The sequence below is a fragment of the Agelaius phoeniceus genome, chromosome 1 (assembly GCF_051311805.1).
Source record: "Agelaius phoeniceus isolate bAgePho1 chromosome 1, bAgePho1.hap1, whole genome shotgun sequence".
NCBI classification, from domain to species: domain Eukaryota; kingdom Metazoa; phylum Chordata; class Aves; order Passeriformes; family Icteridae; genus Agelaius; species Agelaius phoeniceus.
Window position 1 is genome coordinate 50,170,978 of NC_135265.1, and position 22,967 is coordinate 50,193,944.

The 22,967-nt window shown below is 39.2% G+C and overlaps 1 long non-coding RNA gene across 1 annotated transcript in view; it reads right to left on the reverse strand.

The window, feature by feature from the left end:
• The window catches only part of LOC143694120 (uncharacterized), a 267,052-nt gene extending 260,007 nt beyond the window's left edge, over positions 1-7,045 (reverse strand). The window contains exon 1 of the long non-coding RNA XR_013182349.1: positions 6,829-7,045. This is a non-coding gene — a long non-coding RNA (uncharacterized LOC143694120). The remainder of the gene's footprint in view (positions 1-6,828) is intronic.
• Positions 7,046-22,967: the final 15,922 nt, after the last annotated feature.

Sequence of the window (22,967 nt, forward strand, 5' to 3'; positions counted from 1 at the left end):
AGCATTACACAGTTTAGAAAGATTAACTGCTTCCATCCAAACAGTTCAATAAAGACTCAAATTTTCCAGAGTGTCTGAACTATCTCTGCGTCCAGACCCAAAAAATCTGTACCTCGTGAGACTCTCTTCAAGACTTGGCCAGAGCTCTGGAGCACCAAGATGCTGCAGAATACTGCAAGACAAATAAAAAAGTATCCAAGACTCAAGTCCTCAGCAGAATTATCCTCTAATAATCATATAATGCCGAATTCATGTGTAAGAAAACATATTTTTCCCCTGACATCACAAATGACCTTGACTCTTAACTTTGTTTCTAGAACTTTTCCAGAACTGCACTTATCTCTGGCATTTCTTTCTTGCCTTTGTCTTTTGCCATGATGTTATTCAGGTCTTCCTTGCTGTTCAAAACAGATTCTAGTAAGAGAGAGAACATTTTTTGAAAAATAAAAAGGATCTGCAAGCAGGGGGACCTATGCATGAGGTGTTCATGACAGCAGGAGCAGTGCAAAACCCTAAAGGTTACAAAGACCAAAAAATAATCATTTTGTCACAAATATGAGGAACTGGCACATTTCACATGGAATTCATGAAATCAGGAGAAATAAACAATGCCAGGAACTTGAAGATAAGGTAAAAAAATGAAATCATTCATAGTAATTTAGAGAGAACACCACCAGGTCACAACTCACTAAAAGCACAGGAAGCATTACATAAACCAGACAAGTTTATATAGAAAATATATACGAAAGGCTGCATCTTATCATCATAACATAGTTAGCTGTTGAAAATCCTCTTCTATTTTGTGGCTTTGCCTGGCATTGTGTATGCCCTTCAGGGCAAAAATTGATGTAAGGACAGGAAAATCATTTGGCTCATGGATGGACTTAAATGGGCTCTAAGCTGTATCATGTGGAAGCACATCTAGCAAGCTTGGAGAGGAGTAGGCACTTGAGGGCTTTACAGCATGTTTATACAGGCTCAGACACAGGTTATCCTGTATTTTAGAGTGTATGACCTCTTGAGACCAAATATCCTTCACTAATCAGTAAATAAATAGCAGGGAACCATGAAGTCCTAACTTTGAAAGGCCTGAAGAGGAGGAAGTAAGGGAAAAGGGGCTTAGCAGCTTTGAATAAAATTTTCACCCTACAGAAATACGACCAGTTTCAGAAGAAACTGGTATGGACTAGAGAAAATGGCCTGCAAACAAATCAGAAAACCCTTGATTTCAAAATCTCTGTAACTGGCAAATCAGAATTAAGGTCATCTTATTGCACTGATGTGTTTTAAAAAATAAAAAATTCTGCTGCTGTCACAGTGTTGAAACAAATATCTATATCTGTATATCAAGCAGATGTCAGATACTGTAGAGGTGTACACACACTTGCAACTTTAAATGAAAACTTTGCTAAAATTGGAGACAATCTGTTGCCCTAACTGCAACATACACATAAATCTTGGTTGGAGGGAAATGTGCTGATTTCTTTTTTTTTTTTTCCCACAAACAGAACCTGTGCTCTGAGTACAAATAAACTGAAATAAAAGAATCAGTAGTATCTTTAGACAGAGCCAGGCCTGTTTCTGGGTGCTATTATTTTTCCTTTTCACCCTAACACTTATTTGCAAACAAAAAAAAAAAGAGTTTTGAATAAAATACTGTGTTTGTATTGCAGCTAGAAATAATAATAGTGTCCTTTTCTGAGACTAGATAATTTCTCACTCCTGGAAATATGGACTATTTTTCCACCAAAAAAAAGTATTTGTGGAAATGTCATCACTGACATTTGTTTAACCACTCCATAGAATCAATGAGTTGTTATTGTTGTTATAGTCACAGCCTCAACAAAGATACAGATGTAAATGGAGTATGTTAAATCAAAAATAAGCTTCCTCAGTAAAGAATCCATGTGCAAAATAGTACAGAAATTACACTTTTACTATAACAACAACAGACTTCTGTAAGACATCCACACAGATCTTTAAGAGGTAGATCTTTAAGAGGGACCTTTAGGAATGCATGTCAAGCATGTCCTGAAGACTTGCTCAAGAAGGTGCATTCCTTTATGCTTACTTCACCAACAACTGCAGAGTTTGACCCTGAAGCTAATGTTCAAGCCACTTACTTCCACAGCATCTGCTGATATAAACCTGCACCCCACACAGGTGCAAAATTAGCAGTCAGGCACAATACGCCATGGACTTTGCAATGAAAAGGGGCATCACATCTTCCCTGGTGAGACTCATGAGGCAATATGGGATCTAACAGGATATCTTCCTCTTTTTTCCATCACACAGACCAGTATTTCCATTTTGTAATCAATTATCTGTTAAACCACATGTCATTCAAACTATTGGTTTAGCCAAGAATTTAAAGGGACTCCAAGCAGTGGACCATTATGCCCACATCTTAATTCCTGTGCTCATTTAAGAGCCACACATCTCAGAAAAAACATCAGTTGAGCTAGAAGAGACACAAAAAAACATAATAAAGGTGCAAATTTTGGCGCAGCTTCCAAGCAAGGAGCAACTAACACATGGTGATTCCTCAATTTGAAAAAAAGAGATCACGAAGATGGAGATGGAGGCATTGGAAAACTTGCAGAAGGCATAAATAGAACAGGAAACAATTACTCTTTTTTTTTTTTCCTGTACAAAAGCTAGTAGGTATCAAACAAAGTTTTCAGAATGCACCTTCAATACAAAGAACTCATAGTTCAGTTGTAGAATTTGTTAACAAATCTGTAAAAATTTGCTCAAAAAAAAGATGGTGGAGGGAAAAATTAATTAATTCATCCATCAAAGGCTCTTAAACATCAAGACATCATGCCAAGCTGAGGACCTCAAACCACTGGAGGCTGGAAGAGTTTACCAGCAAGGACTAAATGCTTGCCCTGTACTTCTGTGGTTGTCATATCCTGTATGTCTGCCCAGTGCAAGATACTCTGCTACATGGTCCAATGCAGTTATGATAATGACCTGTTACACCTCTTTTAAAAAGAAGCCATAAGAGGAAAGCAAAGACTTCTTGCAGACTCAAGGGTCTGCAAGGAGAGCATTTAACTACATGCTTAGTTCTATGCTCATTCTTAAATTTAGTACAACTAAGGCACAAGCATAAATCCTTGCTGAAACTGAGGTGTTTTCTGGGATTGAAGGTCTTGTTATTACTGTTTATATCAATATTTTTGCACAGTTGTCTTCACTCTCTGTTATCATTTTCCCAGGTTTAAAAAAACAAAATGTGCACAGTGTTGCAAATATTCATTAAGTGCAGACTTCCGTAACTTAATTACATCAAAGCTTTGTTGTCAAAGCTGATTATAGCTCCCCTGTACTGCAGGGAAGTTTGTCAACCAAAGATTCTTATCATCTACAAAGAACAAAATATTTTTATCCACAGTTTCTAATATGCATTAATATTAAAACATGTATTTATTTTGCTGTGACACTCAATTTGAGCAGATTAAACACCTCCCAAAGCATTTTCTTTAAAAAAAATTATTATTTATAACTGTCCGTGAGTTTCAGGTATAATTTGATTTTAAAAGTTCACTGATCATGCTCCATTTAAAACATACAGAGTGAGAAAAAATAAAGACCTAAAGGAATTTGTGTGTTCAGTGATGCTAATGACTAAGACTCTGGTCATGTTTTCTAGATTTAATAACACATCCTATAGCCTTTTGGACTAATCAAATGAAAGTAGGGGATTTATGTTCCAGTGTGCTGTAAGAAGAGGGCTTAGAAGACTCCCAAAGTAATTTCGTTTGACATTCAAAGCTATTTGATTGCAGTTTCTGAACATTTCTACCCCATTTGTATTCAGCATGGGGTAATCTGAATTTTGTCATGTTTTGAGTCTGACTAATACGTGGTACTGGTCTCTTTTTTTCCTGTTCTGCAGTGCTGATTGCTTTCATACCACTAAGGCAAAAACATTGTGAGTACATTCAAAATTGCTAACATTAGAAAAATCCCAGTATCACCAGCATATTGGGGTTTATTGTATAGTATTTAGGGATCTGAAATTGAAGGGGAAAAAAAGAAAGAATTATTGTATATTAATGGTAAGCAATTTTCTGCCACTGTAAATTTTACAAGGACCATGCAAAAGCTGTTTCTAATATATTTTCAGAGGAGAAAATGCTGATGCAAAAACATTTGAGATGGTATTATTCTAAGGATTTTATTTTTTACTAGTATGATATGGCACAGATGACATAAAGGCAACTTTAACCCTCTTTATGTTCTTCTTGCTCTTCCCCCTTACTTTTCAATAATCTTACAGGTACTGCACACAAGGTGCAGTCTGCTTTATTATTTGGCAGCAGAGAAAACTAGCATCTTCAGCAATTTCTCATGGCTGAAGGACTGGACACTTTTGCAGCATGGTCACAGGGTCAGACATCCAGCTGTTGCCTGAACTAATGATGTAACAAATCCAAGAGGCTGCACAAATATTCAAAAATACTGAACTCACTGAGCCATGAAGCATATCAGATTTCCAACTATCGCTCCAATTTTGACAGGGTAGGGACTTTTTGGCTTTCTAGAAAAAGCACCATTTGTAGTTAAGTGGATGCTCCAGTTCATGTCAGCTATTTTCACACTCAGGATTTCTCTCCTGCCTTTGTTCCAAGGCTGCCCTAAAAGTTGTTTCAGCAATAAAAGCTGTTTTGTTCAAAATCTCTACAGATATCTCATGAAAAATGCTTTCATCTTCTCACCCCAACTGCTTGCCCTTCTTTCACTGGCAACCGAGCTAGGACCTCTGTGAGTGCAGGGTGTAACACTGGATGTCCTTGGCTGGGTAACACAGCTCTTGCAAATGAACCCATCCAACCCTGACTTGCTTTGAAAACACAACAAAAACCTCGAGGAAGAAGACTTCCTCGTTCTGCTGATAGGGAGGAAGATAAGTGAAATTTTAAAAAAAAAATTAATAAATGCTGGCCACTGCGTATTCATTGGTACAGGATTTTTAATGCTGCTGGTCTCTCAGTTGGATGGGGGAGTGGAATCACAGAATGGAATATCATGTTGGAAAGTACCTCAAGGATCATGTGATCCAACCCATGGGCAGAAGCACAGTGGGACTAGTATAGCCTGCTAAACCCAGCTCTCAGCTGTCAAAGACTTCAGGAAGCTGAAGTGCCTGGTGATAGACTGTTCTGGAGGCCTTAGAACAAACGTGGCCATACAGGTCTCATTTGTTTCTGTGCTGCCTCTCCCTCATCTTCCATCTAAAATTCATCAGCACCTGGGTTGCTGAGCAATGTTTCTGGCAAGATTCCTGCACCAGCCAGAAAAAGGATCCTCTCTGCAGACTGCTACACCCAGAGCCAGCCACTGTCCTGCAGGAGCATCAATAAGGGCTTCTTCATGAGGGACAAAAAGAGGGCCAGGAAAAGCCTGCTCTTCACCATTTTATTAGCTAGCCCCTCAGAAAAGAGAGGTACAGACCTCTGAGCTGGCAGTCAGTGAGAGAGAAGGTCATAAAACCTCAATTTTATGCAGGCTTCTGCTTTGAGGATTTGGGAAGGCCAAGCTGGTCTTTCTCACATTGCAGAAGCACTAGCTCAGGATGCTCTGTCATGCAAGCAAGCAAACAAAATAGCTTTTAATAAATGGGGTAGGTCAATGCTTTTGTTACCACTCCTGTACCTGACTATTGTCCTGAACCAAAAGCAATTAAAACAGGGATTATACTTTGACAGCTGCATTTGTGGTGATATGTATGCATAGCAGAACTCTGCCATGCTTTGAGAAGCTGATCTATTTTTTAGCATCTTGTTATAATTAGAACCAAATGATTTACAATGAATTATTTATTTGATTAATTTCATCCTTTTTTCTTTTCTATCAGTGAATTGTCCACAGACAGAATGTTGAATTCTTCTATTCATTTTTAGTTTAAATAATATATTTGATGATTAACTCCAGGTCGGTAAGTTATTCATCATTTGCTAATAATCAAAATTCAGAATTTGTCCAGTGACATGCTATTTTCTGAGGTTCAGAGGACATATGGACTTTTTCCTTCTCCCTCTTTGGAGCAATATGCATGGTACAACATTATGTACACTTCTTAAGTTTTACTATTACATATACAGTCTTAGCTTTTCTTATTGTTAAAAATTGAATTAAAAAAAAGCAAACCAAAACCAGCTTCTGATGCTAAGCTTTATTGTTTAACCCTAATATGATTTTGAAGGAAAATGAAATAGAAAATGAGAACAGGATCAAAATTGCTTCCAGATACTTAGAAAATAAATTCTGGAACTTGGGAAAAATTATTATAACAGGCTACAGAATGATTTTGACAAGTCCAGAGGTAGACACTTCTATGCAATTTTTCAAGGCAGATATTTTTGGTGGTTTTTTTCCTAACCATCATCTAGTCCCATCTTTTAGCTGGCAAAATAGGAAATTTCTAAGTGGCTTCTAAAATCAATGACAAAAGCAGTTACAAACACAGAAATTCAACTTGGTCATGGAGAACACATGATGTTACAACATACATCACCTTATGGTAAAAATACCTCCTCTGTTTCATCTCATCCAACCTAAATCACCACACCACAAAAATCTGGATCCTAACAACATTTGTATTTACAATGTGAATGATTTATTTGGTGACAATTTCCTGCTCCGCAGAGATTCATTACCTGCAAATAGCAAATATTCCCATGTTGCCATGGTGCAATATGGCACACTTTCCATGAGATACAGGCCTCCAAGCTTTCCTCTCCACCTTTCACATACAGCACTTATAGTTACAACACTCACATTTAGATGACTGTTAGTACAGAACCCTGTTTGTCTTACCAGGTGAGGAAGTTTTTAAGCCTCAGGCTATTTTTCATGTTCTGGATGTTTTTAAGCCTTGAGAAAGGATGCTCTCCTAATTTCCCATTTTAGTCAGCAGGAGTGAAGGCAGACAACGTAATAAGCACACAGCCAATTGCACACATGAAGACTTGTAAACTTGTCTGTAAATTCTACCACCAATTATTAACAAGCATCTGCAATGCTCTTGCTGAGGAAAAAAATCCTACTTACATAATAGCTCATCACGATAGATGTGCTGAGTGTTCATACAGATGTATTTTTAGCCGGTTCCTATGGAAACATGACTTATGTGATCACACTTTATATATGTTCCTCAATAACTTCTGACCCTATCAGATAATTTCAGCTACCTCTGACAGAATGATGGACTCCTTCAGTTTGGGGAACTGAGTCAGCTCAGCCTGCATTAGCCACCTGAGAGTGTACTGACTGAGGCTGTAGAATAAGGTGAGAAAAGAAGGGGGTACGCATCCTAGTCATGGAGGTGTTGTTATCAGAGCTCATGAGTTACCATGAAACACAAATCCATAGGAAACATTTGTCCAGATGCTTCTAGAAATACTTGTCTGAAAACTACAGGATATTCCACTGGCGCAGAATTAGTTTAAATCTTGAACAAGAAAGATGACTATAAAGTGGTGCTTTCAGTTAAAGCATATAATGAGGAAAGCTTAAATCTGCTCTTGCCTTTGACATCAAACTCAGGTCGTTCTGTGATTCTAAAAATATCAACCTCAGACACAAAGCTGCTGAGAATGCCTGACTCTTGAACCTGCAAGTACAAATGTAGAGGCATTACTTCAAGGCATGCATGAATGTCCTGTTTAAGTAGGTTGAGAGAGACCTAGTGTTTATAATCTCCTAAAGAACCCTTCTTTATATTCCTTTAAATCTATTCATGGCCTGGATGTTGTGTAAGTCTTCCTCACTGAGCCAATCAGCTTTGGTTGCTCTTTCCCTACACATCCCTTATGTTTCCAATCTCATCAGCAGAGTGGGAAACAGTTCAGACAGTCACAACAGCCACCTTTAGGAGAATGTGTATTTGGATTATGAATGCTGTTTCCTCCAGTGGGTGACACCAAGCAGTCCCACAGGGAAATCCAGGAGAAGCTAACTTCTACTCATTCTTCTTTCCTACCCCAGTTTTCTTGGTGGATCAGTATAGAAGGTATGTAATGACAGGTGTTCCTTCTGCCTGCTTACTCTTCCACTGCTTCAAATTCCAGGCACAGCTCTGAAAGATAGTTGCCTGTATACCCTGACATGAAGATGCAGATTCCTGAAGAAATGGAGCAGGTCCCGGGTTCTACCTTGCTCCCATGTGCCCTACCAGATGCAAACCTCCTCCTCCTCCCACGTGACAAATGCTCAAATGCACTCGGTCTTTAATCACTTTCCAAAGAAAAGTCACTTCTAGGACCTCAACTCTCAGCAGAATTCAAGCACCAAATGAATTTGGCACAAAGTCCCAATTTTACATTTTCACCCTGCTTATCCTCACTATGGCTATGTCCATAAACCACTACCCATGGAAGTTTCAACAAACTGCAAGTAACTTTCACTTTCAGCAGGTTTTTTGTGTGTTGTTATTCCAGTGCATGCTATTTCAGCAACGCTCAGCAAAATCAAGCATGCTTTTTTGTTTTTTATATTGTCACACTAATAAGGGATGTTTAGATTCTATGCACAAGGACAGGAGTAGTAAGAAGGGAAATTTCTCTAGCACTGCATTTAATTTAAAAGTGCCAAGATAAGTTCATAAACTCTTCTGGACACTCGAGGAGTTGATATCTTGCTTTGTGGGTGTGTACACACGTCTGTCTGCTTCTGTGTGGCTCTCACACCTGCAGCTCATAATCGTATGTAGTTTCAAACGATTTCAGAAAATGAAAATTACCTTCAAATGGCAGGAAAATGCATTTGACATACCTCTTGTTCCAGCACTTGCGAGACTCGCTATAATTACTACTGTGAGCTTGCAGGCAGATGGCAAACGAGGCAGCACCTTGAATTCAGTCAGCAGGATGCTGCAGAATTGCTCTCACTAACATTTTGTTCAAGATGTTTCAACACACAAATCTAAAAACTGGCAACCAAGACATAACTACTGTGATTATTAGTGAGGCTTAAATAACAAGCACATTACATCTCCACCAGTCTTCCACATCTCTCTGCATCCACAGTGTCACCTATGCTGTGCCCAACCTACCTGCATGTGCTTGGCCCCAGTTAATGTTATTACAGACTCTAAGACAGAAGGAAGAGTCTGCATTAACAGATGAAAAGGACCAGATTCTGTTCCAAGGGATAAAAAAAATAATCTTGCTCATATCAAGGATATAATTTTGAGATAGCAGTGGCATCCAAGTGACCTGGAGGTTGCCAGCTGCCTGAGTCTTATTGAGCTTTTAATATGACAAAAGGAAGGAAAGGGAGGGGGAAAGGAGAGTTTTGGGAAGATAAGGTTTAAAAAAAAAAGAAGGACGTAATAGGCTAAATATCCAGCTGCCTTAAGGCAGAGAGGTTATCTCTATTCATTTTTTTTAATCCACCTGGCTCCTTGACTAGGGGATTTGAGAATATCTCTTTGCACAAGAAATCTCTTCCAGTGGAACTGCGGAATAATTTGAGAGATTGCAAAGGAAAGAGTGTTTGTATGTCTGAACAGCCTCATGAAACTAATACCATAGTCCTACTACAGTAACAGAACCAGACAGAAGAGGGTTATCTATGTTCTCTTCCTTCCATTTTAAAAGAAATGTCATTTATGCTGGTGGTTGGTGGTTTTTAATTTTGTTTGCTACATGGGATGTGATTTTACAGTTCTGGAGTCCCTCTCTACATAGCTACAGAACTGGAAAAGCAAACAGTGGCTCTTGAACTGCTGTTGCAGAGCAGCCAGCTACCACACTGCTGGTTTAGACCACAGCAATGAGCACTTTGCAGTATTTCCACAGCCAAGTCCGATTACTGTATGTCAGGATGAAGTGATTAGGGCAGCTTTGCCTAAGAACAATGAACTTTCCTTTCTGAAATCACTTTATTCCATGTTATTGCACCCCAAACTGTTTGCATAACTCAAAGAAATAGGTGGAGTTTATACTGCAGGGGTAAAACCATTCTTACTGTTTGCTAGCTGTTTATGCTCATACACTGTTAGGATTTATTTCAACTCACAGAAACAGGGACTTTTAGTGACACAATATATAAAAGTAAGTTTAAGATTAATAAAGTAGACAAGACTTTCTTTAGAAAGTGTTTTTCCCATGGCCTGCTCTCAGAATGATGCTGGTGTGAGAGTAGAATCAGGGTCACTATTTCTACCAAGGGGATTTAAGGGTAAAAGCAGAACATCTATTCTTTGTAACACAGGGTGGCTCAGCACCAGCAAAGGACAACAAATGCAGTACATGGCATATAAAGGGTAGACAAAAGTTCCCATTTTATTCTTCAACTGAGATGCTCAGAAAATTTTAAATTTGCTTCTTGTGTATTTGGCAAATAAGAGCAAACATGGAGCTTGTGGTGCTGCAAATCTACTCTTGTGTCATTCACTACCTTGATCTTGTGTCCACAAAGGTTAAGAGGTGACTAGAGCAGCAATTTCTCTTTGACTGGCAAACCACACCACATGATCAAGTGCCTTATCACTGCTGCCAATACTGTATTTTGATCAGTCTTTGCAGTACATTTTACGTGCAAATGGATCTTTTGTTACAAATGCATATTAAAGGTGATAAACACCTGCTTTCATATGGCCTAGATCTCAAGGTGATTCCCACTTACATTTTATTGCAGATAAATTACATGAGGTCCATGCTGTCCCTTATCTCATTAAATTTATCTTAGGGTAAAACTAAGGCATCTTATGTTTTCTTCATGATCATCAAAGTGTGACATATACTGCGGGGTTAAAAAAATTAATGCTAGCAATATTCTGCACCTTGGAAAAGACATCTGAGGCCTGCCCTCAAACCCTCCAATGGGGTAAGAAAAAAATGTCAGTTTTTCCCACTTTCCCAATGACACACCTTGGCTATCTAGGCATCACTTGGTTTTGATGGAATGCAGTGAAATTGTGTTTTGTAGTGAGTGTTACAGGCTGCAGAGACATCAAGATTGAGAACTCTGGTGCTTTGTTGCAAGGGTTAAAATCTGCCAGGAGTAGGCAGCTATTAGCTAGATTTGGTCAGTCTGAGTTGTACTTAGGCACTGAAGAGAAGGCAGAAAAGTAACAAAACTAAGAGGATGTATATATTGCTGAATATATATTTTCATAACCTAGATAGCTGTAGTTAACAAGTTAGAGCATCCTATTTCTGATATAAACAGCAGCAAATTAGTAGATGAGGTATACAGGGGCTATGCCTCAGCCAGAGGTCACAAAAATAACACAGGAAAAATAATATGGGGGTGGAGGAAGCGTCAGCGTTTTAACAGGCTTTGCATAATTCTGTGACAAGAACTACAGCAAACAAACCTCACAGATCAAGAATCCTGAGGGTTGCAGACAGCACTCAGATCAGAACAAGGGTGTTCAGTAGGCACAAAAGCTGCTGATCAAAGAGTGACATCCTCCCCATCACTGAGCACACCGCTCCTTTGCTAAAAGCCCTTTAACAGAGCATAGCAGGAAGCACACTCTTTGAGCAGGAGCAAACTTTGAAGAAGGCAGACATGCAAAGAAGCACCATGTATTGGAGCAATTAATACCCAGAAACAAATTCTACTTCCTGCTAATCCTTTCATGTTGTCAAATAGGCAGCCCAAAATAGGATCAGGGGGAAAATACTCTAAAAGGTCACAGAGAAGGATTACAAAGAGACCATAAGGTAGGAATAAACATTAATATTTTTACATAATATAGATCTATATCTGCTGAAAATCAGCCCCAACTGTTCATATACTTCTCACCAGAGTTACATTAGAGTGCATCAGTTAACCACATTATTAACAGAAGATATTTTGCCTTGCTGGATCTGGCATGTGGGAAGCCCAGAATCAGGACATTGCCACTCTCAACATTTGTAATGGCCTTCACACGTATCCAGATAACACACCTTCCCATTTTTAATTGATATAATCTTCTTTCAGTACCAACTAGACATTACCAATTAATGTTTTAGCATTAGCAGTGTTGAAGCATTGTTAATGACAAAAATTACATCTGTAGAACATGATATTTTTAGAGTGCTGTAAGTTAATTAGTTAATAAATTAATTGATCCTTAACAATATAAGTAGGCTGCTATTTAGACAAACATTTTAAAGTGGATAACAGAAGGCAGGTGCAGGTTAAGGACCTTGCCTATGATATTTCAGATGAGGAAATCAATGAGTCTAGATTAAACCCAAATTAAATGTTGATTATTAAAATATTTAGGTATACCAAAAAATGAGGTAGAGGTTCTTTTTTTGGGGAGGGAGCTAAACTTCCACATGGTAGGAAGGAATAACACAAAGATATTTTCAAACGTAATATACAGCAGTGAAAAAGGTCATGCTGAATTTGACTTAAATAATGTAGGCAGAAACCTCCTTTGAACAACAAGCAACTACTGAAAATCTGTCCCTGAGATTACCTCAGTTGATTAGAGCATGATGCTAATAACACCAGGGTTGTGGGTTTGATCCCCATATGGGCCATTTATTTAAGAGTTGGACTTGATGATTCTTGGGTGCCTTCTGTCTATGAATATTCTGTAACTCCTGTCTGTTGAGCTCCAGTATTAGGACAGTATCAACACTTCATGTCCTTCTGTAAGATGGTCAGGGTTTTGATGCATTCCACCACTTTTGAAAACATGATTTAGGACATCCATGGACAATCCTACTTCTTTATGAGACACAGAGACAAGGTAAGTTTGCTTTAGCTTATTTAGAAGCTCTTGGGAGGAAAAAAGAAATATTGCAAGTTTCTATATAGAAATAAAACTTGCAGATAGACATGTAAGTCAGTGAATTTCCCAGAAAACTATTATAATATAAGGTCAAAAAGACTCCAAGTAGCAAACAGTTACACTTTTCAATCACACAACATTTCCTTATACAGAAATAATCCCATGGCCCATGAAAAGACACAGAAAAGTATTACTGTACCAGTCCAGTAGCCAGGTCTTAAAGATTTCCCCATGGACAATGATTAAGACACTTTTTCCACTCCTTTTCTTTCCAGTAAGATGTGAAGCCATTTCTTATTCACTCTGATAGAAATGAAGGGAAAGTACCCCATTTTTAAAATTAAAAATCCAGGATCCCCAGTCATAGTGGGACACTGCATGATCAGAAACTGCAGAGTGCTGCCCTTCAGGGAAGTACCAAAAATTCATCCTTGCTTGCCAGTGGATGATTTTGTTGTTGCACAGGTTTCCTAAAGTCTACTCATTATCAGAATATATATTTAAATCTCATGTAAAGCGTGTTTTGTGGCATTATACACACACCTCTTCAAATTCACCCAGAACTAATGAGAATTACTGCAGATGAGCAGTGCTGGCCTCTGTCAATACAAACTGGAGAAGTTTCTGTGCCACATATTTTCTTTCTGTGTGACTCCAACAGACGCCAAAATTCCTGAGTCTTTGTGGCATAGGTGCTACAGTCACCTGGATCTTTTGCATGAAGAAGCAAATAAATGTTAAAGTTTTCATCTATTTTATCTGGCATTCATTATGAAAGAAATATTTTTATTTTCAGGGTAGGTTCAGTATATGTCCAATAAGCAGGTAATTCATAGACACAAGGTAAAAATGGAAAATAAAAAATATGGGGAAGTATTAAAGAGCTGAGCTGGCCTTGTATACATATTCTCACAAGTGACAGAAATCTAAGAGTTCTGAAGAAGTGTAAGTTACAGAAAAGATGACCTTATCTAGTGGTTGTAGCAACAGGATTAGTAGCTGAGAAGACCAGGTTCCTATTCTGGCTGAGTTGCCCTCCTAATGGAAAACAAATAGTAAAATCAGTTGATGTTAACCTGTCTGAACTGTTAACTCATAAAAAAAAAGTTGAGATGAGGAACTGAACTTGAAACAAATTCTCTGCAGGAAAGCTGGTTACAGCAAGAACATTATGTCCAAAACAATCACTTCCATTTTGGTACCACAGATCAACAGAGCTTAGTAGAGGCATTTCACAGTCTTTCTACCTTCACAGATGCTGCTTTGAAAAACTATAGTTCTAGGTAAAGAAGAGATGTGGTTCAGAAAATAAATCAGTACATTTTTTTCATATAATTTAAGCTACAAAAGTGAAATTGCAGTGAAATCAATGGCTTCTAAAGTAGTTGCTGCAAGAAGAGGTCCCCTCTTCTTGCATGGTTTTCATGGTAAAAAGAGAAGGAAAGAAAAGTTCAGTCTTTCTATTAAAAGCAAGGCAACTTCTGCCTGTGCAGTGATAAAATTTGGTTCAGCATCTCATTTTGCTACAATTTATTTATGAATTCTCTCCAGTCAGTTCCTGTGTTGGGACATGATGAAAAATTGGGTACCCTGCTTAGCATATTTCCAATTGCCATCTAAGGTAAAAGGTGACTGATGCACAGGAATTTTAGATTCTAGTTAGACATTCACCTAACAACATATGACTCATTCTTGTTTCTATGCAAATGTCATCCTTCACCTGAAGGAAAATTCCTGCCTCTTAATATTTAAATCTCATCTAGTTTTCATCGATTTCGGAACATCACCACATCCTTGAAATTTTCTTAAATATGCATTGAGGGACAAAACATCTTTATCTTTTTTTACTTATTTTACCAAAACAAATGTTCTTCTTAATTCAGACAGTAAGAAAATCTCAGCTATTAGAGAAAATATAAATACAATTTAAATAATTTTCTTCCTTGGGCAAAGATGAAAACACACACAGAACTGCAGCTAGCAATTTGTATTGTTCGTTTTTAGAGAACCCACTCCTAGTGACAGACCTCTCTTATGCCCCGTGGCACATACAGGAATGACTAAAAGTCAGAATAAAGGAGAGCAGAGAATGAGCTGAATTCCACAGAAAGGTTCTAGATATCTAGATTTTCCCCCAAAAGCTCTGTTCTTGTACTGACACGGTTAAAAACAAACAATAACACCCTCATAGAAGCCTTCTGGCCAAAAGCATATCTGAGTGAGACCATAATCAGACCCACTGAGTTATTGAGGGTTGAAATGGGATGACTGCTACAATCAGGGATACGGCCGTATCAGCTACAAAGTTAATTTTGAAGTGGTTACTCTTTGTGGGAGGAATTCTTCATTCTTCATTCCTCCAGGTGCAATCCCCTGGCCTTTGAACCACACTGGTTCAGTGTGTAAAGCAGAGCCTAATTTAGCTGCAGAGATGCAGTATTCGAATTGATTTCCAGTGTGGAAATGCAGTGAAGGTCCAAAGGCTTCTGGCATGGAGATCCTTGCACTGAATGTTGGGCACAGCAATGGAAACTCACCTTGTGGACAGAACACTGACCCTTCAATAAGCTGTGAGCTGTTTGAAGAATACTGAACCAGGACAATTTAAAAGACAGTCTGGGCCATTTGCATGCATGCTTTGCTCCCTAAGGGTTCACCCAGCTGCTGGGAGCAAACAGGGCTCCCCAGGAATGATGCACTGCTCCCATTTGGTGGCAGCATTCCATCAGCTCATCCCCTCCCTGCCTCACATGATAACAGAGAACTCAATCATCCTCCAAGAGAGAGTGTGACAAAGAAACTGCCTTTGCAAGGCCACATGCCATGTCTCAGCAGCCCTGTCACAGCCTGCTAATTACAAACAGGCTGAAGGAGAGCTTTGCAATCCCTCTGTGAAAATATCCCTGGTGAACCAAAGTCTCGGCCAACAGACTGCTTGGAAAAAGCCAGGAGCTCTGCTCCCTTCAGCACAGAGGCACTGGCAAGGAGGAAGAGGTTGACATTTGTATCCCAGCCATTAGCCATGAGAGCAGTCACTCCTGTTTCCCTAGGGCCAGTACAAGGTCAGCCTGAACCCTGCCAGAAATTCCCATGGGTTTCCATGCTCCACTCAGGAGATCATCTGAATAGGCAAATACCTCCCAAGTCGTACTCCCAGCAGCAGGCACAGTTATGTAGACTTTACTTTTATGTTTAAGCAGCATCCAACTCTGTCTTAATTGAATTTATAAGTTGGTTTTCCATGTAGCACCTGTGGAATTTCTGAGGTGCATTCACAGAGGATTATTGGCTTTTACTTCAGGCAAGAGAAGCAAATGAAAGTGCAATGATTCAAAGGCACAGGGAAGTAAAATTTGAGCCTTAGCCTAATCACCTGAGAGAGCAAAGGATGACTAAAGAAACTAATTATAAACTCTAGGAAACAAGAACCCTTCCTCCCAAAATGATTTACTAAACACTAGACAACAGCAAAGAAGAATACTTACTTGGGCAGTAAGTAAATAAAACTTTACACAGTTTTATTACTTTTAAAGAAAGTTACTTGCAAAATTGCCTGTGATGTACAGACAACAACCAAAATAAATTGTTCTCAGCATTAAAATCAATGTCTCTCCCATATGTGAGAAAATAATGTGTGTTTTCCTATTGCTTCTAACTAAAATGCCTTGGCAAAACAAAAAAATAAGGAAGGCTTCTTATGTTATTTTTTCTTCAGAGAATTTTCCATATAGTGGTCATTTTTGCTTTGGTTAAATACCAGAAAAAACTCACACTGGTCAAGCAGGAGCATGCAATCATTTAGCTGCTCTGTTTCTTTTACCAGCTCCTATGTTCCAGCTGTATCAGACACATCAGATGAAAAAGGAGCAAAACTGGACAAAAGCAGCTGGGTGAGAACTGGATGTTAGAATAACTCAGAGACACAAATACAGGGGGGGAAAAAAGTCATGTGAAGTTTAAAAAGAAACAGAATACTTGAGATGGACCAAAAAGCCTGGAAAGGAATAGCTGCTTCCCTAACATAAGAATGAGAACAATTCACTATCCTGACATAGTATTATAATATTTACTTCTCAGGTGCAGGGGAAAGAGGAATATATTTAAAAAGTGCCAAATAATTCACAGATACATTAAGCCAGTCCATTTTCCATCTGGAAATGAGACATAGATCTCTAGAACTTCTCTCAATATGAGATTTAGAGGATGTATTTCATATATTGATGGGCTGTTTAAAAACAAACATCTTACAGCTGATACAAAATGTTTCATCTATTAGAACCAAGTGGTTATTAAAGTTCCCTGTTCTAAATATGTTCTTGTGGAAACAGAGATGGTGGAAAGCAGTGCAGTGCAAGAGATACCAAGGCTGAGAGGCACTGGGCAGGGGTACAGGGCAGTCCCAGAGCTGCAGCTTGGATCCAGCCAGCAGCAAGGCTTGTGCACCAGCCCAGGTAGGAGTGGGGAGGTGTTAGAGCAGAGGACCTGGAAGTACCTTCCAACCTAAATTATTCAACAATATTAAATTGTGTTGATGTACTGATGGTATTATCACAGTACTGGAAGAAGATAGGGGAAAAAATGGGATTTGCAAAATCTGTCTCTGGATATCAAATTTATTTTCTGCAGGCCAAACCGCTTCACAGAAGCAGTTTCTTGTTCCCTAGCAATGGCAGTATCACAGGTATCCCACTGACCCCATTTTCCCTGAGCCCTTTGCTCCATGTCCTCTGACTCATCTGTAGCTTGCTCCCTGTCACTCCCACACATCTGAAACACGGAAGTCCCTTACCCTTTAAAGTTTCCCCACTCTATCCCACAATACCTACAGGAATTTTACACATCTCCCCTGGTGCCGAATTCCCATATTTTCACTGCATTCACCTTAGCTGCAAACACCTGACAAAAAATGTAGAAGCATCTATCAGTTACAGCAGGGTTTAAAATCCTGCACATCATTTTTACCTGGTACAACAGGCTATCACAAGACATTATGCAACTGACCCAATTTGAAGCATTTTGAATAATAGAGTTTAACAGAACGTGTCTGTTGTAATCTGCTGAGGACTGCTGCTGTCCCCAGTGAGGATCAGTAGCCGCGTTACTGGAGGCAGAACCAGACCTTGTACGTCAGCACCGCCCATCCATATCCTAAATAAGTTGTACAAGGAGACGTATTAGTTTCTAATCCTGGTTCTTCAGTGCCTATATAAGCCTCATCACCATAGCAACAGATGGCTACACAATCTTTAATGCCTTTATTTTCACAAGTCCTCTGAGAAATAGAGGAGGACAGCTGTCCCCATTTTACAACTGAGTAACTGTGATGCAGAGAGGCAAAGTGATTGGCCCCAAACCCTGCAAGAAATCTATGGAGTTCAAGATGTCAGGGCACCAGGTCTCCCAGGCATCCTACCAGTGCCCCAATCTCCTACTCCAACCTTTTCTCTAAAAGTACCTTCTATGCCTATGGCTACATCAACAGAGACTCTGAAAACCAAGCTTTTTCACAGAGAGGCTCAGGCCTCCACTAAGTCTACTACCACTTCACAGATTGAGATGGGTTTGATTTATTTATTTCTTTATTGGACAATTTTCTGCCCAGGAAGTTGAACTACAGAAGAAGTCCAAAGGGAATTGGGGAAAAAAAATTTGGCCAATTTAATAAGTCAGAAAACACTGATGACACTGTGTGAATCTCATGAGATTGCAAATATTTGAAAGGCTGCTAAGGGAACCAGTTTTGTGCTTTTTCCCCATATTATTTGGCAAGAATCCAACTTCTACCCTGTACGCTATGGAACACAAGCATTAGGATTAGGTAGTTGGCAAAATATACCTGTCCAGTTGTTCTTCCCTGTGAAATAGTTACATAAAAAAATAAAGTCCATAACCTGGAAAGAGCAAAAGTGTGCCCCACACCTGGGCTTTTATGTGTGTTATACATGTCTTTATTTCTGGGCATAAAATGCAAATGCCAGATGTGGAATATTCTGTTCTGGGACTCTGTCTTAGACTGTTTCATAAAAATTAGTCATTAGGTCAGGATTTGTTTCTGAATCCATCCAGACACTGTTCTGTGTTGTCTCAAGGTTCAAGTAGCACTTTCTTTTCCTCTATTTGTAATGGTTTACAGGTAAAACAACTTACAAACAAAAGAAGCAAGACAAAATTAATTTATCAATATAATCTTTTTCATTTACAATTAACATTGGGGTTGTATATGAATGTATGTAAAAGAAACATCTCAACCTTAAAATGTCCCTGCTTATCACAGCAGTCTACAACTGTTTATATTTACAAGGCAATTTGCACAAATGCCTTTAAACTGATGTAATGATCACTTTTATTTCACTTTTCTACTTCTGGTGTGTTGAGTTTCCTTTTATACTGGCTTTGTTTCAGGAAACTGCTTCATTCATTTCTCAGGAAGAACTGCTTTAAGAGGGGCAGATGGGAGCACCTACAAAGTGAAATACGGAAACTGTCTCTACATGGCAGAAGCGTCTCCCTGGGTGCTGGTGAATTTTATACTTTTTAAAAGGCATGTTTTACTTTGGAAACAGAAGCAATTACTTTTAATTGTGCTTCTCAGCATGAAAAACTTACAAAAGGCATGTTTTTCTCCTCCTCAAAGTCAGATCTGTATATTAAAAACAGAAACACTCCGATACACACTAAAAAACAGGCCATAGTTGTCTTGGGAATATAGAGCTGCTCTGCTAAGTATGACTGCATAAAGATGTTATGTATGGAGTTGCCTGAGGTTTATCTTGGCTGTCTTAACTTTGATGAGATTAGATTTGCAGAATCAAATGCAAATACAACCTCTGTTTCACTACAATAAACCTTAGCACTTCTTTAAGCTACCAAAACATGTCAATGCTTCACTGTATCAGCTAGTTTAGAGCATTAGCACTTTTCCCCTTAGTTAGGCAGAAAAGGTTAAAATCCAGGACAGATGCTGTAATCTAAAGATTAATTACCAGAGAGACCTGATACTATGCAGATCACATAATTTGGACAGTGGGACTGACCTCTTGATCCCACACACCTTGGTGGACCCTGTGAGTCATATTCTCTCTGACAGACACCAAAAAAGGTGTCAATAGACCACCAAGTTAATCATATTACTTTCTTTTGAGGGCTGTCTAGTTGTCTTCCTTTAGAGGCAAAGAAAAGTGCCATGGGATGCCTGAGATATTCCCTGGTGCTGGGAGGCACAGCACTGCTGGAGCCATCACCATTACATACAGCCCAGCAGAAGGTAGATGGAGATTCCTCAAGGATATAAAGCAGGGGAATGTCATGTGCCCAAACCAGGTATCCAAATGACCAAAAAAAATTACGCCATGGTGAAAATATACATGAGAAACCAAAGGAGTGAAGAGTGTTAGTGGCTGCAAACGTATATTCAACAGCCTTTGCCTGCAGTGAGAGAACTTGGATTTCACATGCATCAGTCTGCATGTACAAAGAAATGTCTCTGACAACACAAGGATGTCCATTTTCATAACCATTGGAAAAGCTTAGCTCGCACCAAAAGTAATGTACAAAGTAGAACATGGATAGAAAAGCACATCTTGAACCCTTGTCCATCCCACATAGAAAGATAAACTTCCCTTAGACTGCTACTTGCACTTCATTGACAAAGTGTCTGTAGCACAAAGAACAGCCAAATTAACAATTGCTTTTATCAAAACCATTTTTCTTGTGTATTTTAACTGGCCAGAGATTTGTTTGACACTGTCTAGAATTTAATGGACATGAATTTAAAGACTGGTGAAAAGCAGACCATATTCTCAATTATCCTTAATTCAAAGAGATATCAAAAAATAATATATAGATAAATTTCTTTTTTGAAAGACCCTGGAATCAGATTCCTACCAATATTTAGCACTATTTAATTAAGTTGAAATATGAAGCTTCAGTCTCTGACCAACAGAGTTTTCTGTTCAAGAGGGGATTGAAACCCAAAATATTTACTTGCACTGTTAAAACCTGATATCAAGCACATTACATATTTGTGTATGTATAAAGCAACCAGAAAAGGGAAAAAAAAATAAAATCACACAATTCAAAGCCCTGAGAACTGCCCTACTTCCTGAAAATAACGCAGTGCACCCCGATAAAGAGAGGTGGGTTGTACATCGCAGTAATGTCCCAAGAGGTTGCCCTCAATTCTCTGAAACTGCAATTGCAGTTAGATGTATTTCATGGAGGAGCAGGACACAGATTCACAAAAACACACAGGAAGAGGAAAGACAGGGCAGGGATCTGCCCCCTTGCTTGAAAGGAACTGAGATAACACAACTGGAGCAAGCTCAGACTGTGAATGAGGCACATGGACAACAGAAGGGTTTCTTGTTTCCTTACCAACCAAATGCTGTTGGTAGAGGAGGTCACAGGAGCTCAAAGCCTAACCAGACACTGTGATCAGAGCTACCTATTAGTTTAACACACTCTTTTGGGTCAGTAGATGTCAAAGTACATCTGACACATTGCCAGACTCATTGATACATGTCCTCACCACAGATCTCCTCTCTCAAACATGGCCCAAAAGACCAATGGGTATGGCAATATGGGCAAAGAAAAGAGTTCGGAACAAGGAAAAAATTCAAGTCAGTACCATGGGAAAGGTGGTGCAGGCAGAGGTTTACCACTACAAATTCACAGAGCCTGTGTTGGATTTGGTGTCCTGAATTCAGGTTCATGTTGAGGAAAACCAGAAAAAACTTGGTCCAGTTATTTATCTGGTCCTCAAGTGAAAAGACAACATTGTCAGCTTCCCACCAAAGCAAAATGGAGATTCCTTCAGTTAATATTCCCCTCACACTAATACACACAGGCACACAACATGCCCCCCTGCTTTCCCTGGCACACTTTGCATACTCTTAAAGAGCTGATGTGGTAACAACTGGATACTGGTACTGCCTTGACTCTGGGATTGGCTGCAAAGATAAGCCACAACACATCCATATATCCAGCAGACAGACAGAATTATTTCCAGTGTTCCTTCCCAGAAATGGGACACCCTAGGCCAAGAAATGCTGCAGGAGATTTCTAAATGGGCTTTTTTGGTTGATTAGTTTTGCCTATCACAAAGTTCCTTCTCTCAGCTGCTTTCCTCATTAAGTCTGTAATAGGGTACCTCAGCAACTGCTCAGTCACTAGAGATTTTAAGAATTCTGCAGTCATCTACAAAGATTACAAGCATATCAAAAATATACTGGGAATGTACTACAGAGAAGAAACTTCATTACTAGTTTAGTGATTGGGTTGAAGAAGTATTAAAACATCCCTAACAACATAACCTGCTTCCTTGGTATTTTGCAAGCACTGAGCTAACTGACTTTATTGATGAGCTGGAAGAGTCACATAACTGAGCACTCTTACAGAAAAATTAATACACACATTTCAGCCTTATTATGGTTGCTGCTTAGCAGTCGGGGAGGTGAAAGTCCCTGTTTCTCCAGCTCCAGAGTGACTCCATGTGCTGAACTGCCTTCAGTCCTGGCTAGTAGATGGCACCATTTGCAGTTTGTCAGTAAAACAGTCAGAGTACAAAAGCAAGCAAAACAAATTGGATGAAGCTATAAAGAAGAATTAAAAGGGCCAAGTGTCCATGATGTGTTCAAGCCATGCGAAAAGGCAGATATTGATTGCCTGGAAATGCCCAAAATATGGCAATAAAAAACACAGAGAGGATATATTTAATGTGCTCCAGAGGAATGACTGGAATGCACAGTATGAAACTGTAACTTCTGTGACAAGTTTTAGAAGCCCAGTTTCACCAGCATTGATTAGCTATCAGTCACTGTCCCCTGGTTAATTAGAATATTTCACAAGTAATGATGAATTTTCAGAAGTGTTGTGCAGAATTAATTTTAGGTGACATAAATCCAGCAGTGATGTCGTAAAGTTTTATCCTCTGACAAGAGCCTTGCTGTGAACTCAAGCAGCCCAAAGCCCAGACTGAGTTTCTCTGCGTTACAGGGTCAGCACCAGCTCACTACAGAATGACTGTCCATACACTGCTGCACCAGAGCTCTTGGAATCAGTATGTTTAATATCTCAAGTATTTAATAGACTCATTGAATGGTTTGGTTTGTGAGGAATCTTGAAAGATCAGCCACTTCCAACCTCCCTGACATGGGGTGGGGACATCTTCCACTAGACCAGCAAAGCCCTGTCCAACCCAGCCTTGAACAATGCC